At 25.2% G+C, this 5,605-nt stretch overlaps 1 pseudogene; it reads left to right on the forward strand.

The window, feature by feature from the left end:
• The first annotated feature begins 3,458 nt into the window (after positions 1-3,458).
• On the forward strand, positions 3,459-5,334 carry LOC137655469 (heat shock 70 kDa protein cognate 4-like; annotated as a pseudogene).
• Positions 5,335-5,605: the final 271 nt, after the last annotated feature.

The raw sequence follows: 5,605 nt of genomic DNA on the forward strand, positions 1-5,605 counted from the left end.
GAAAATAATTACTCGTTCAGAGCCCAATCCATTATCCTACCCCGACCATCTACCTTATAAATTGAAACTTCCTACAAATGCCATGCCTTTTCCTATATGGGTAAATGCTTTAAAAAAAGGGAAGATATTTTGTAGAGTATGAATTATATAGTTATCACCCACTTTTGATGCCATTATTATTTCAATTGCCATTACAAAATCCTCCGCCGTATAATACTATGTTCGCTTTACAAAAAAACGAAAATAATTCGTTTTATTTGGCCAAAGCAATATAGCCTACTTTCATTCTTTCAACTATTATAGATTTGGTGGACATAGAAAATTGTAATATAATTAACGGTATATGTTTTTTATGTGGACCCAATAATGTTTTCATCAAAGAAAATCAGACGGGTAATTTTACAAATTCTTTTAATGATTTACTTATTCTACACACAAACCCAAATTTAAAGGATAAGACATTAAATGGTAACTGCAATAATAATTGGTGTTCGGTTATATCTGAAAACATGGAAAAGTTTTTCCATAATAAATCCACAACGTGTTCAGTATTTTCATATGAAGATAATTCATCCAAAAAATCTACAACAGAACACGTTGTTGTATATAACAAAGATGTAATTAATACTAAATGTTTTTTTACACAAAACCACAATATATGTTTAATTGTATTAAATGTCATATTACTTTCATCAATTCTTACTTTCACTATATATTATCAATATTCTAAAAACACGAATAAGAGTTTTAAATATTATACAACCGAATATACAAACAAAGTTGACAGAGAAAGTATTGTTACTTTACCCAATATTCAACAAATAAATGATTTTTCAAAAAAAAATAGACTTTATATCATTAATTCAATAAATTTCACTGTTCATTATAACTTGTTTGCTATTTTTAAAAGAAAATCATTTTACAGGGTGCTAGTTAATCCAATATTAAATATTTTTTTTGTGGGTTATTCTTATGAAAACTAGGTTTTTTTTATAAAAAAATACTTGTTTATGTAATATTTTTTAAATTTATTCATATAAACCCTCATTTTTTTTTATTAAAAAGTAGTATTTGATGAGACAAACACATTTATATTTTCTATTTTTTTCAACACAAGCCTAATTTTTTTGTCCTATTAGGTGCTATTTTTTATTTTTCCCCATATTCAATGTCCATTTTATCTAATAAAACTACATTTATATTAAAAATTTATATATTTTAATTTTTTTTGTGTGTCTTTTGTGGTTTTTCTGTAAAAAAAAATATTAATTTTTTGTACTGAAGAATGTTTTTTTTTCATTTTTTGGGCTATTTTTCTCAATTTTTTTATTTTTTTGTGGGTTATTCTTATGAAAACTAGGTTTTTTTTTTATAGAAAATACTTGTTTATCTAAATATTTTTAAAGTTATTCATAGAATCCCTCATTTTTGTAATTAAAAAGTACTATTTGATGAAACAAAAATATTCGTATTTTCTGCTTTTTTAACAAAAGACCAATTTTTTGGTCCTATTCGGTGTTATTTTTTATTTTTTCCCTGTGTTCAAAGTCCATTTTATCTAATAAAACTATATTTATATTAAAAAATACATATATTTTAATTTTTTTTTTTTGGTATCTTTTGTGAATTTTCTGTAAAAATATTATTTTTTTGTACTAAAGAATGTTTTTTTTTTTTTTTAGACTATTTTTCTTCTATTTTTTTATATTTTTGTGGGTTATTCTTATGAAAACTTTTTTTTGTCATATTAGATGTTACTGAAAACTATATTTTGGTCCTATTCGGTGTTCTTTTTTTATTTTTTCCCCGTGTTCAGTGTCCATTTTATCCCATTTTTGTAATTAAAAAGTAGTATTTGATGAAACAAAAACATTTATATTTTCTATTTTTTCAACAAAAACCTAATTTATTTGTCCTATTGGGTGTTATTTTTCATTTTTTCCCCATGATCAATGTCCATTTTATCTAATAAAACTATATTCATATAGAAAATATATATATTTTAATTTTTTTTTTGTGTCTTGTGAATTTTATGTAAAAAATATTATTTTTTTGTACTAAAGAATGTTTTGTTTCATTTTTTGGGCTATTTTTCTTCAATGTTTAATATTTTTTTGTGAATTATTCTTATAAAAACTAAGTTTTTATATAAAAAATACTTGCTTTCCTAAATATTTTTTGAATTTATTCATATAAACCCTCATTTTTGTAATTAAAAAGTAGTATTTGATGAAACAAAAACATTTATATTTTCTATTTTTTCAACAAAAACCTAATTTATTTGTCCTATTAGGTGTTATTTTTCATTTTTTCCCCATGTTCAATGTCCATTTTATCTAATAAAACTATATTTATATTAGAAAATACATATATTTTATTTTTTTTGTGTGTCTTTTGTGAATTTTCTGTAAAAAATATTATTTTTTTGTACTAAAGAATGTTTTTTTTTCCTTTTTTGGGCTATTTTTCTTCAATTTTTAATATTTTTTGGTGGTTATTCTTATAGAAAATAAGTTTTTATATAAAAAAATACTTGTTTATATAAATATTTTTTAAATTTATTCATATAAACCCTCATTTTTGTAATTAAAAAGTAGTATTTGATGAAACAAAAACATTTATATTTTCTATTTTTTCAACAAAAACCTAATTTATTTGTCCTATTAGGTGTTATTTTTCATTTTTCCCCATGTTCAATGTCCATTTTACCCAATAAAACTACATTTATATCATAAAATACACATATTTTGATTTTTAAAATAATTTTTCCTATTTTTTAATAGTTTCCTATGTCATATTATTAACTAGAATTCAATATTATGAACCCAAACGGTATTATTATTAACTAAAATGTAATTTTATGAAAAAAGATAATACAAATGTTAACCACAAAAAAAAAAAAGTTAACCGAAATGGTAATATTATTAACAAAAAAAAAGCATGTTATGAACTTCATTGGTAATATTATGAAAAATTTTTTATTGGTTTTCCAAAGTTTTATTAATTGATTTTGTTGAAATTTTATTGAAATTTACGCATTTTTTCAATTAAAAAATAATTGTCGGGAATTTGAAAAATTATGAACAGGTTAATAAAAAAATAGATTGATAATGCCCATGAATATATATTTAAAACAAATAATAATCGTTTTCTATGACAAATAAAAGATTTTTTTGCGGTGACTAATGTATTTATTAATAGTATTACAAAAAATAATTTAAGAGTGTTACACAAAAAAACATAACCACGCAAAATATTATCTTAACTTTTTTGAATTTTGTTAAATTTTAATAACTTTTAAATAATTATTTTATTGTTACTGTTATTCAGTTATATGTAATAGTAGCTGTACTGTACATCTGTATATGTAATAAACCCCAGAATATGAACTGCAATACATCATTAGACTTCTAATTTACGACCAAGTAACATATAGTTGATAGCTAAATATTTTAGTAATGGAGTATAATAACTCTCCGGTTATTGGTATTGACCTGGGAACTACTTATTCGTGTGTTGCTGTTTTTCAAAAGGAAAAAGTTGAAATTATTGCTAATGACCAAGGAAATAGAACCACTTCTTCTTATGTTGCATTCAATGACACCGAAAGACTTATTGGGGAAGCGGCAAAAAAATCAATGTGCTTTGAATCCAAAAAATACCATTTTTGATGTAAAAAGGTTAATGGGCAGAAATTATATAGATGATTGCGTTCAACGAGTAATTAAAATCTTACCCTATGAAATTATTGACGAAGAGAATAAACCAAAAATACAAGTCGAACATAAAAAAGAGAAAAAAGGTGTTAACCCCAGAAGAAGTATCTTCTATGATATTATCAAAAATGAAAAAAATTGCAGAAAATTATTTAGGACGAAATATAAATAAAGCTGTTATTACAGTTCCGGCTTATTTTAACGATTCTCAGCGACAGGCTACCAAAGATGCTGGGACCATCGCTGGACTTGATGTTATTCGAATAATTAATGAACTCACAGCCGCCTCCATCGCTTATGGATTAAATAATGATACAAAAGAACAAAACGTTTTAATATATGATTTTGGTGGGGGGACTTTTGATGTATCTATATTGAATATTAGTAATGATGGCATTTTTGAAGTTAAATCATCAGCAGGAGATACTCATATTGGGGGAGAAGATTTTGATAGTATTTTATTAGATTATTTTACGCGAGAATTCAACAAAAAATATAAAAAAGATTTAAGCAACAATAAAAGATCATTAAGGCGTCTTCGTTCTGCCTGTGAAACTGCTAAACGAACTTTATTTTCATCTACACAAGCGACAATCGAAATTGATTCGTTATATGAGGGAATTGATTTTCATACTACCATTACTCGCGCTAAATTTGAAAATTTGTGTGGGAGTTTATTCAAAAACACTCTAGTGCCAGTTGAAAGGGCGTTAATTGATGCTAAGCTCGATAAGAGTGACATGGATGAAATTGTTTTGGTTGGAGGTTCTATGCGTATTTCAAAAATACAAAACCTCCTTCAAACTTTTTTTAATGAAAAGAATTTGAATAAGTCGATTAATCCAGATGAGGCTGTAGCCTATGGTGCTGCCATTCAAGCTACCATTCTTAGTGGAGATAAATCTGATAAGATCAAAGATTTATTATTACTGGATGTGACTCCCCTTTCATTAGGTATTGAAACTGCCGGTAATATTATGACTACCTTGATTAAAAGAAACGCGACAATTCCTACTAGCAAATTTGAAAACTTCACTACGTATAGTGATAACCAAGAATGTGTTAATATTAAAATATATGAAGGAGAAAAAACTAAAACTAAAGATAATAATTATTTGGGGGGGGGTTTCAATTAAATAATATACCCCAGGCACCCAAGGGTATACCTAAAATTAAGGTTACATTTGATATTGATACTAATGGGATATTAAATGTGTCAGCAACCGAAGAATCTTCCGGCAAATCAGAAAAAATTACTATAACTAATGACTCGGGAAGATTAAACAAAGAAGAGGTAGATCGAATAATCAAAGAAGCTGAAATGTATGCTGCTCAAGACCGGGAATTAAGAAACGATATAGAAGCTAAATGTAAATTAGAATCATATTGCTTAGAAATACAAAATAATATCATAAATAATAACAGTAGTAATATAGATATATTTAAATCAAAATTAGAAAGTACTCTCAAGTGGATTGATGAAACCCCCTCTGCTAAACAAAAAGATTATGAAAATAAATTAAAAGAAATAAAAAAGGATTATGAACATATACTTAGGGGAAATGAATCAAATTTACATAATAATCAATTCCACCCAACCATTGAAGAAGTTGACTAATAAACAGAGAAGGGTTTTCATAATTTATTAATATAAAATTTTATATATTAAAAAATGAATAATTTCAAAAGTTACCAAGAAGGAATAAATACCCCAATAGATCTTTAAAAATGTAGTTTCCCGTTCTGGATACACCAACAATATCTATTTTCTCATTATTATTTAGATGTCGATAAAGAAGATGTCCCTTTTGATTTAAAATATATAAATGTATATGCCACTGATCGACTATATTATTTACACCACAAAGAATCACCATTTTATAAAAATG

Source organism: Palaemon carinicauda, chromosome 16 (assembly GCF_036898095.1).
Source record: "Palaemon carinicauda isolate YSFRI2023 chromosome 16, ASM3689809v2, whole genome shotgun sequence".
Classification (NCBI taxonomy): domain Eukaryota; kingdom Metazoa; phylum Arthropoda; class Malacostraca; order Decapoda; family Palaemonidae; genus Palaemon; species Palaemon carinicauda.